This window comes from Capricornis sumatraensis, chromosome 1, assembly GCF_032405125.1.
Source record: "Capricornis sumatraensis isolate serow.1 chromosome 1, serow.2, whole genome shotgun sequence".
Lineage (NCBI taxonomy): Eukaryota > Metazoa > Chordata > Mammalia > Artiodactyla > Bovidae > Capricornis > Capricornis sumatraensis.
In genome coordinates, this window is record NC_091069.1 from 227,954,551 (window position 1) to 227,966,749 (window position 12,199).

General features: G+C 37.9%; 1 pseudogene; it reads left to right on the forward strand.

Annotated features, from left to right (window-relative positions):
- The first annotated feature begins 1,812 nt into the window (after positions 1-1,812).
- Positions 1,813-12,199, forward strand: part of LOC138076837 (tigger transposable element-derived protein 1-like) — a 47,990-nt pseudogene continuing 37,603 nt past the window's right edge.

Here is a 12,199-nt window from a genome sequence, read left to right on the forward strand (position 1 = left end):
GGTTATGTAAGATGGAAAGAAAAAGAGTCTCTCCCATTTTCTGGTTCAGTTTCCTTTAGCATTCTTCATTCTTGTTGTTGTTCAGTCGTTCAGTCATGTCCAACGCTTTGTGACCCCATGCTACTTTGCACCTTACCTGAGTCTCCCTCCCAAACCCAAAGGGCATACAGGAACTATGTATTTGCCTCAAACAAGCACCAGTGACCAACTTGTGAGGAAGATCATCCAAAGTACATCATGAGAAAAGCTGGGCTAGAGGAAGCACAAGCTGAAATCAAGATTGCCGGGAAAAATATCAGTAACCTCAGACATGCAGATGACACCACCCTTATGGCAGAAAGTGAAGAAGAATTAAAGAGCTACTCAATGAAAGTGAAAGAGGAGAGTGAAAAAGTTGGCTTAAAGCTCAACATTCATAAAACTAGGATCACGGCATCTGGTCCTATCACTTCATGGCAAATAGATGGGGAAACAATGAGAGACTTAATTTTGGGGGGCTCCAAAATCATTGTTGATGGTGACTGCAGCCATGAAAATCTTTCATTTTCATGCTTGCTCCTTGGAAATAAAAATTATGACCAACCTAGACAGCATATTAAAAAGCAGAGACATTACTTTGCCAACAAAGGTCTGTCTAGTCAAGGCTATAGTTTTTACAGTGGTCATGTATGAATGTGAGAGTTGGACTATAAAGAAAGCTGATCGCAGAAGAATTGATGCTTTTGAACGGTGGTGTTGGAGAAGACTCTTGAGAGTCCCTTGGACTGCAAAGAGATCCAACCAGTCCATCCTAAAGGAGATCAGTCCTGGGTGTTCATTGGAAGGACTGATGCTGAAGCTGAAACTCCAATACTTTGGCCACCTGATGCGAAGAGCTGACTCATTTGAAAAGACCCTGGTGCTGGGAAAGATTGAGGGAAGGAGGAGAAGGGGACGACAGAGGATGAGATGGTTGGATGGCATCATCAACTTGATAGACATGGGTTTGTGTGGACTCTGGGAGCTGGTGATGGACAGGGAGGCCTGGCATGCTGCAGTTCATGGGGTCGCAAAGAGTCGGACACAACTGCGTGACGGAACTGAACCAAAGAATAAGCATGCTTCAAATCACACACAGCCTTCTGCCAGTCGTATCATTCACTCCTTCAGCAGAACTGGTGTCACCTTCATGTTGGGAGCAGTGTGGTTATGGTTATGGAGGGAACAGAAGTCCTGTGAGCTATGATAGATGTCACCTGAGTCTAGCTCTGCTGTGTGCTAGCCACACATCTGTGAACCTGGCATGCAGTCTTTCTGAACCTACTCAGTTTTCCGTTCTACTACCTTGCAGATCTCTGGTGACGGTAGAGAAGCATGGCATTTTCTCCAATTATCCTTTATCTATTTTAACTAATAGTTTTCCCTGGTGTCTTAGTGGTAAAGAATCGGCCAGCCAAGCAGGAGACATGGGTTTGATCCTTGGGTCAGGAAGATCCTCTGGAGAAGGAAATGGGATCCACTCCCTTTCCAAGGTGGCACCAATGGTAAAGAACCCATCTGCTAGTGCAGGAGACATAAGAGACATGGGTTCAATCTCTGGGTTGGGAAGATCCCCTGGAGGAGGGCATGGCAACCCACCCCAATATTCTTGCTTGGAGAATCCATTGGACAGAGGAGCCTGACAGGCTACAGTCCAAGGGGTCACAAAAAGATTTGGACACAACTTAGTGACTAAACAACAATGGAAATGGCAGCCTTCAAGCTGATGCTTAGTAACCAATAAAATGGAGAAGATGGCTACCATTTTCTGTTGGTTTATTCATGCCAGACACTATGCTTGCTCCGAATTACTGGTGGGGTAGGTAACAAAACAAAGTGAAACGAAGGGAAATCAGGCAGTATGTGGAAGACTGCCTGCGAACCTATCTTCCCTGCTCTCTACCCTGCCCTCCGTGTCTCAAAAGTTCTCCAGAAAGATGATGATGCTTTCATAGCTTCTTCTTGTCCTTTACTCTGATTTCCAAAGTGAAAGACATTTGTAACTGATGTCACCACAGTAGTGGTTGAGACTTTCACAGGAGAGAAAAACGAATGGGAAAAAGAAAACACAATCTGTAAATACTGCTTTTTAATATAACAAATTGTTTTAGTTTTTTTAAAAAAAATATTTAAATGAACCCTAAAACTAGTGAAAAGAGACACAATACTTACATCTAAGGGAGACTTCTCAATGATAAAAAAGCTGACCCTATTAAATAATAACCTTCTATAGTATTTACCTGGATTTGGCGTACTCCAACAAATTAGGACCCATCCTTTCTCTCCTTCATTAAAGATTAAAGATGAAATTGATCTTTAAATGTCTTCTATGTACCACCTCTCCCTTTGCCACCAAACTTCAGCCCATGAAAGACCAAGAAGACTCTTGTTTTGCTGTGAAAATTTAAATGAAAAGAATGAAGCTCTAAAATAAGGTTTTTGCTTTGTACATCATTGCCTTTTATTGGCCCATTAAGCTTCAGAATGCAGGCTCCAACTCTGTTTACTCTGAAATATACTTGGAAAGTCTTGACCAAGTTCAAATGCCCCCCATTCATTGATTGATTCATTCACTGATTCATTTGTCTGTTCTTTCATTAATTTAATAAAGACTTATTTACTGCCTCCTATATGCCAAAAATAAAGTCCCCTTCTTAGGAAGATTATAGTTTAAAGATATGGCTATTAATCCAACAATGACAAAAACAGAACTTAGATTTCCAACATGAGAAGAGTTCATAGGAGACAGACAAGGTTGTAAGTAAGGTAGAGGTATGTGACTTGATCAGGGAATGATGGTGGATTTAATATGTGAAGGATAAGTCAGAACAAGAGGAAGAATGTTGCAAAAATTGCAAAAGTTCTCTTATGGATGAGGTGAAGGCCATGATAATATCAAATGACTTGAAAAAAGCCAGTGACTAAAGTTCAGACAGTGAAGAGAAAGGTGGTAAAAGAAGAGAACAAATGGGGTCCGGAGGATATGTTGAAAATTTTAGACTGTGTCCTATTAGCAAAGCAACTGATGAGGGTTTATAAGGAGAGAGTAGAGTGATGAAAGATTAGAATGGTGAGAGGCCTGGAGAAGACACTCATGGACCAATCAGTGTTACTGAAGTAGTTCAGATGACAGCTAATGGTAGCTTGGACTAAGGTGGCACTCATGTAAAGGGAGAGAAGTCAGCAGATTCAGGATATATCTGGAAAGTAAAATCACCCTTACTTGATGCTGGATTGAAAAATAGAGGTTCAAGGGAGAGAGGGGAATTTCTGGCTTATAGTAACAGAGAGAACATTAGAAGAAGAATTGGTTTGGTGGTAGAAGAAGTACATGGGTTCAGCTTTAAGCACATTAAACCTTTAATATCTCTAAGTCTTCTAAAAGGCAATGTCAAATAGGCAGGTGAGCATCTTTTCATCTGGAATATTTTTGAAGAGAGAGATGAATTTATGAGAACTAAAGGGACCCACAGAGATCTGAGTAACCTCTAGTTTACTTCAAAGATATCCCTAACAATATTTTAAAACTTACATGGACAATGAATTCATTCATTCAATCATCTAAATAATATTTTATGGGATTATTTCTGTGAACTAGGTACTATATTAGGCAGTGGGAATATTATGCTAAGTGGCCATCATTTCTACTGTAAAGATGTAGTCAACAAATATTTGTGAAGTTCATACAGTGTGCTAGGCACCTATGTCAGCAATAAGTTGCAGCAGCAAACAAAGCAACAACGTTTGTGCCCTCTTAGAGCTTATATAGTAATACAGATAGAAAATAAACCAATGGATAACAAAAATATCATGTAATCACAGCTGAATGTGTTGCATGTTCAATAGGCAAGGGAGGACTGAGCTTATAAGATAGTTTATAAGCAAAGAAGAAAGCTTATAGGTTTGGGAAAGCATGGTGTTTATAAGCTGGAATTGTTGACTTCAGTTATGGAAACATGTTTACCAGAGTCAGACTTTTACTGACTGGCTGACTCTCAGAAATCTGTTCACTGGATCGAAGCTGCCACTGATTATCTGATTTTCAGCCTGATTTTAACATTTGATTGCAGGGGATGTTGCTGATGTCTTTTCAGAAATGTGTGCACTTTCACAATCCCTGATTGACTAAACAAGTTTAGTGCAAGCATACCTCATTTTATTGCAGTTCACTTTATTGCATATTTGACAAATTGAAGGTTAGTGGCGACCTCATGTTGAGCAAGTCTCTTAGTGTCATTTTTCCAATAGCATTGGCTCAGTTGATGTCTCTGTGTCAACATTTGCTCATTCTCATAATATTACAAACTTTTTCATTATTATTATATTTGCTGTGATGATCTGTGCCTAGTGATCTTTGATATTACTCTGGTAGTTGTTTGGGGCACCACAAACAGGGTCCGTACAAGATGACAAATTTAACTGATAAAGGTTGTTATGTTCTGACTGACCTGCCAACAAACTGTTCTCCCATCTCTCTCACTGTCTTCAGGTCTCCCTTTACCATGAGACACAACAATATTGAAATTATGCTAATTAATTACCCTTCAGTGGTATCTAAGTGTTTGATGAAAGGAAGAGTTGTACATCTCTCACTTTAAATCAAAAGCTAGAAGTGGTTAAGCTTAATGAGGAAGGCATGTGGAAAGCCAAGGTAGGTTGAAAGCTAGGCAGCTAACACCAGTTAGTAAAGCTGTGAATGCAAAGGAAAAGTTCTTCAAGGGAATTAAAAGTGCTGCTCCAGTAAACACATGAATGATAAGAAAGGAAAACAGCCATATCAATGGAGAAAGTTTTAGTGCTCTGGCTAAAAGAGTAAACCACCCATAACATTCCTTTAGGCCAAAGCAAAGGCCTTAGCTCTTGTTTAATTCTATGAAGCCTTACAGACGTGAGGGAGATGCAGAAGAAAAGTCTGAAGCTAGCAGAAGTTGGTTCATGAAATTTAAAGGAAGAAACTGTCTTCCTTCACAAGGTAAAGCAGCAAGTGCTGATGTAGAAGGTGCAACAAATTATCCAGAAAATCTGGCTACAAGCATTAGTGTTGATGAAACAGCCTTCTATTGGAAGAAGATGCCATCTAGGACTTTCACAATTAGAGAGTAGGAGTCTATGCCTGGCCCAAAGCTTCAAGGGACAGGCTGAATCTTGTTAGACACTAAAGCAACTGGTGACTTTAATTTGAAGCCAATGCTCAGTTAACGTTCTGAAAATTTCTATGTCTCTTAAGACTTATGCTAAATCAACTCACCCTGTGCTCTGTGAATGGAACAACAAAGCCTGGATGACAGAACATCTGTTTACAACATGGTTTACTAAATATTTTAAGCTCAGTTTTGAGACCTACTACTCAGAAAGAAAAAAAGATTCTTTTCAATACATTTTATTTCTTACTGACAATCCACCTCACCCAAGAGCTCTGATGGAGATGAATGTGTTCAGGCCTACTAACACACAACATCCATCCTGCGGCCAATGGATCAAGGAGGCATTTTAGTTTTCAAATTCTATTCTCTAAGAAACACATTTTAGAAGGCTACAGTTGCCACAGAAGGTGTAAGGATCTGGGCAAAGTAAATTGAAAATCTTCTGCAAAGCATTTACCATTCTAGAAGTCATTAAGGACATTCATGATTCATGGGAAGTGGTCAAAATATCAACATTAATAGGAATTTAGATGAAGTTGATTCCCACCCTCATGGATGACTTGGAGAGGTTCAAGATTTCGGTGGAACGATTAACTACAGATGTAGTGGAAATAGCAAGAGAACCAGAAATAGAAGTAGATAGAGCTTGAGACGTGATTGCACTGATCCAATATCATAATCAGACTTTAAGAGATGAGGAGCATAATGATGTTTCTCATGGATGAGCAAAGAAAATGGCTTCTTGAGATGGAATCTACTCTTGGTGAAGATGCTGTGAAGACTGTTAAAATGACAATAAGGCATTTAGAATATTACACCAACTTAGTCGATAAAGGAGCAGCAGCAGTAGAGTTTGAGAAGACTGACTCCAATGTTGAAAGCAGTTCTACTCTGGGTAAAATGTTATCAGATAATATGGCGTGCTACAAAGAAATCATTTGTAATAGGAAAAGCCAATTGATGTGGCAAACTTCATTGTTGCCCTATTTTAAGAAATTGTCACAGACACCCCAGCCTTCAGCAACCGCCACCCTGATCAATCCATAACATTTGACATTGAGGCAAGACCCTCCACCAGCAAAAGATTACTGCTCACTGAAGGCTCACATGATGGTTAGCCTTTTTTATTAAGCAATAATGCATTTTTATATCAAGGTATATACATTGTTGTATTAGGCATAATGCTGTTGCTTATTTATTAGGCTGTGATACACTATAAACATATATTTTATATGAACTGGGAAAACAAAAAATTTGTGTGACACACTTTACTGCTTTATTGCAGTGGTTGTGACTGAATCCAAAATATCTTTGAGGTATTCCTGCCCTAGTTCTGATTATCATCTTTTGCTATAATGAATAATCAGTTATTTCCTAAGAGGGTGAAAAATTCATATTTCCAAAACCATGAAAATAATTCAAGATAAAAAAAATAGAAATGAAACTGCTGTTACATTTGAACAGGGAAAGGAAATAAGGCAGAAATTCATATGAATATTTGGGGAAAGAGTTCCAGGTAGATGGAAAAGCAAGTGCAGGAGTTCTGAGTCAAGAGGCTGCTGGACAAATTTGAGAAACATAGGAAGTCAGAACAGCTGAAGTATAGTAAAGTAAAGGTGGGTGGGGGGCAGGGGAGGATTTGAGCTGCAGTAGGAAAAGTGGCCAAGGGTGGATCACACAGAGTCTTGTTAAGCAAGATATGGAAGAGAAATTGATAAACCCTGGAATTTGGTTGCATGCGGGATGTAAGGAATACTAAGAACTCAAGCATAAAGTCCCAGTTTTTATTGTGGCCATACCACTCATCAAAACAGGTACAATTTAGTTTCATGTGCTCAGCTGCATCTGACTCTTGCAACCCCATAGACTATAGCCCACTAGGCTCCCCTGTCTGTGGAATTTTCCAGGCAAGAATACTGGAGTGGGTAGCCATTTCCTTCTCCAGTTTCACAAGCACTATGCTCAAAGAATATACCTGAAAACGCAAAAATACAAATAATTAAATACATTTAGGGTGGGAGGTCAGAACCCCTAGTGAGTACATTACAACACCTAAGATGAGTGTGTGTCCTCCAGGCAGGTGTGGTAAAAGCCAGGAAGTGTATTGGCTGGGAGAACATTCCAAGCCAAGAACACAGCACAGAGGCACAGAAATGAGAAATGACATTCTCAGCACGGAGAGTAAAAATTGAAAAGCACCCAGCAGTTCAGCATGCACCTCGTAAGTTCAGAGCTTTCTTGGATGATCAGGCCACACTTCGCCCCTCAGCTCTCCTCCAAACTGTAGCACTAGCTCATCATTTAAAGAATAGCTTCTTCTCCTAGATATATGTTCTATCTCTATTCTTGACTAAAGCACCGTCTAAGGGCTGTGAAGAATTATCTAGATGCTAGATTGAACTCAGAAACTGAGTCTGAGTGAACCAACAGATATGAGGAAAAACAAAACAAATAGAATCCTTGAATATTCTTCCCTATTCATAATATCCTGCGGGAAAGAAAGTAAAACTCATCAGACAAATCATCTCTATTTCCCTACAAGATTTTGATAGGTAATCTGAAGAATGAGAGTGTAGCCCAGACAGCATGCAGTAGTTCACTGAAATTCCGATTCACTGGAACCTTAATTAGAGGTTCATATATTTTTATTTTAGATTTGGTGTATTTTTTAAATCAGAATAAGAATAACCTAGGAAACAACATAATATTTTAATACTTCATAATTTACTCTTATATTCTTCAGTTCTGTCATGATTTTGAATTATTAAAATTAGAGGGAAGAAATTCTTATTTACAATAATTTGAGTTCTCAAGTTCAGCAATTTTTCCTTTATATAAGTGATGATCCTGTCCTTTATCCTAAGATTTTGTTTTGGAATCTGCAGGTTAACTTAAAAAGAAAAAGGCTCTTTTTTTAAATAAAAATTTTCTAAATGCAAATGGATTTTGCCTATTTCTTATACTTTTGCCATGAAAACAAGTGAACATTGTCCATGGTGACATGTGTGATAGTTCATCCAGCTACCAGGTGTTAAATATAGATGTCACAGATTTAAATAGCTTAAGGAATCCATGATTTCTTTTTGAGAAAAAAATAATTAAAATCTCATTAAGAAAAGGAGCAAAATCAGATTATGTCTTGCTGACTGAGCCACTATTTTATGACCATCTGCTAATATATATTATCAAAATAATTGAAAATTCATTTTCCATTTAATTATAAATATTTGGTTTCAAAGTTCAGTTACAATAGAAATAGGAGATTTCAAATATGAAAGTATGGCATTTTGCCTAAAACAAAACATGAAACAATTTGTCTTATGAATATGTAAAAGCTAGTATTAATAGGCATGTTTCTTTCACACATTGTGCTAGATTTGTCACATATGAGTCTCACCTAATTTCAGTGCAATGCAGAAAGTGATTATTATAAACTCAGAAGCACAGAAGAAGAGAACAATGCTCAGGAAATTTAAGTAACTGGCCAAATTTTACAGATTTGTTAGCCTTCTCTCTACCTTCTATGATGAGAATATGAATGGACAAGAAATGACAAGAGGAGAAATTTTAAAATACACAGGATGAAGATTCAGAAACCTAGGACAGAAGTATTCTCATCCCATCAGGACCTGAACAAATAATATTCTCATCAACACCATGCACTATCTCTATTTGGAAAACAACATATAAACAACAACTTAAAATCTTTTATCCATTGACAACGTATCTCTGACGTTGTTTTTGTGGATGCCTCTGGTTACTATTCTAAGTGATAGATTAAGGGGGTAACAGGTAAACCTGAAAAAAAAAATCTCTTGAAAAAATGTTTAAGTTCTATGGAGGAATTTTCAAAACAAACTTTGTCAAACATAAGAGTCAGAAAATATTTCCTAGCATCAATACATCACAAAGAAATGAAGTGAAAGTCACTCACTTGAGTCCGATTCTTTGTGACCCCATGGACTGTAGTCTGCCAGGCTCCCATTCTATGGAATTCTCCAGGCAAGAATACTGGAGTGGGTTTCCATTTCCTTCTCTAGGGAGTCTTCCTGACCCAGAAATCAAACCCAGATCTCTTGCATTATAAAGCCCCAATACGTCATAAAGGCTATTTTAGTCTGCCATTTAATTGCTTTTTAAAAATTAATTTTAGCATAATCAAATAATAAATAAATCTCAGGAATCATTCTGGCACCTATACTGTATTCAACTTTGTAATGTAAAATATACTACATTTTTAAGTAATGGTGAAAGCTAGCATTGAAAATACATAGAAAGACTAATGGAGAAATTAAACAATTCTTACTTAAGTAAGCAAGTTCTTCAAAATCCAATTATATACACACAGGTAATACACACTTTTCGGAGAAGGCAATGGCACCTCACTCCAGTACTCTTGCCTGGAAAATCCCATGGATGGAGGAGCCTGGTAGGCTGCAGTCCATGGGGTCGCTAAGAGTCGGACACAACTGAGCGACTTCACTTTCACTTTTCACTTTCATGCATTGGAAAAGGAAATGGCAACCCACTCCAGTATTCTTCCTGGAGAATCCCAGGGACAAAGGAGCCTAGTGGGCTGCCGTCTATGGGGTCGCACAGAGTCCGACACTACTGAAGCGACTTAGCAGCAGCAGTAGCAGCAATACACACTTTTAATGTCTTTCAATCTGCAGGTGGCAGCAACACTTCACATTTTCAGCTCTGCTAAGCTACACCAGATTTATAGAAGCGCAAATATCTACTGAATATTCCCTCTCTTCATCCTGTGATCTGGAAAAGAAAATGTGCTTCTTTTGTATGTAGGAGGGTGAAATTTGATGTTATTCTTCCAATTAAACAAGAAACAGACTATTACGATTGCAGTATACACAACACAAACATTCAGTAATTACTATTTTTGATCACCAGACCAAATACAATTTCACAATTTCGACCAATTCTGTGAATGTACATAATCCTATTTTCTCAAGAAAACTGAGTAACAGTGCATTATCAAATAAATTATAGGCATCCTTAAAGATTAAGCATATAATTAAAAATAGATCCTCAAATCTGATTTGCTATTTCTCACTTAAGAGAACTAAAATTATTCAGAATCATTCAAGAAATCTCTTCCCTGTGGTCATTCGTATGTTGCACCTTGATCATCTTCACAGATAATATATAGGCAAAGCCACGGCACATACATGGAGTCAAACACTTCCAGAATTGCTGATTCCAGGTCATCAAGCAAGGGTGAGTAGTTCTGATCATGGAGAAGAACATCCCACCATTTAAAATAGGGTTTAAGATGATAAAATGACAGGAATTCAAAAACTGTAATTAATATTTTATAAAGAATGGTGACAGGAAGAAGAACAAAAGTAAGGGAAATAAAATGTAAAATATAGAGAACCAACTGTATCCTCTATCGGTCATTTTCAATTCAGGCTGAATGTTCAGTGTGGACAGATGTTTTAAAGTACCAATGCAGAGGCCTCATTTATAATCTATGAAGTCAAAATTCCTAGAAATGTCCCTTGGCCACTGTATTCTTTGTTACCAATATATCCAGTCATATAAATGCTCACCTATTACTGTAAACAATTTCATATTCAGTGCTGACAAAGATTTATTTTTAAGTCCAGATCCCAAATTTAGCATTCAAAATTTCAGTAATTTGGCTTTGATTTTCTTCATAAACTTCCTGGCAGTCTAAGCCCTTTATATTACAAGCCCACTCATGTCCCTTATGCAGACCCTCAGCCTACTATCCTTAACTCATGTTTCCAAAGTACCGACTGACTGCAAAATCATAATGACAATAGTGGTATCATCTATCCCTGGTGGCTCAGTGGTAAAGACTGACCCTACCAATGCAGCAGATGCATGTTTGAACCCCGGATTGGGAAGAAAATCGGAGGAGTAAATGGCAACCCACTCCAGTATTCTTGCCTGGGAAATCCCATGGACAGAGGAGCCTAGCGGGCTACAGTCCATGGGGTCACAAAGAGTCAGACACAACTTAGTGACTAAACAATAATAACACCTATACAGTTGTAGAATTTTTTAGAGCATTTTAAAGAACTTCCACAGAGAGCCTCAATAGAAAACCAAGAGTTTCAATTGTGTAATTTGTACATGACCAGGTACAACCTCCATACGTTGAAGTTATAGAAAGTGAGTAGAAAAATGACTTTTTTTCTACTTCATGTCAACAAGTCTTTTCATCATAGTTGACACAAAAAACTATTAATAAATATGTGAAATGTTCAATGATGATTAATAAACTAATAAATTATGTTTCACAATCACATAGTATTCTCTTTTCTTAAAATTAGATTGTAATTTAGATAAAAATAGAGAGAATACATAGATATATGATTAGACACAGGACTGGAATATGTCAGTTTTTATTCCAGTCCCAAAGAAAGACAATGCCAAAGAATGTTGAAATGACCACACAATTGTACTCATTTCACATGCTAGCAAGGTAATGCTCAAAATCCTCCAAGACAGGCTTCAATAGTATGTAAACTGAGAACTTCCATATGTGCAAGCTGGATTTAAAAAAGGCAGAGGAACCAGAGATCAAATTGCCACATCTGTTGGATCATAGAAAAGCAAGAGAATTTCAGAAAAATATCTACTTCCGGTTCACTGACTACACTAAAGCCTTTGACTGTGGATCACAACAAATTGTGGAAAATTCTTAAAGAGATGACAATACCAGACCACCTGACCTGGTTCCTGAGATACCTCTATGCAGATCAAAGAGCAACAGAACCGGACATGGAAAAAATGGACAGGTTCCAAATTGGTAAATGAGTATGTCAAGGCTGTATATTCTTATTTAACTTACATGCAAAGTACGTCATGAGAAACACTGGTCTGGAGGAAGCACAGCTGGAATCAAGATTGCTAGGAGAAGCATCAACAACGTCAGATAAGCAGATGAGACCACCCTGATGGCAGAAAGCAAAGGGGAACTAAAGAGCCTCTTGATGAAAGTGAAAGAGGAGAGTGAAAAATCTGGTTTAAAACACAACATTAAAAAA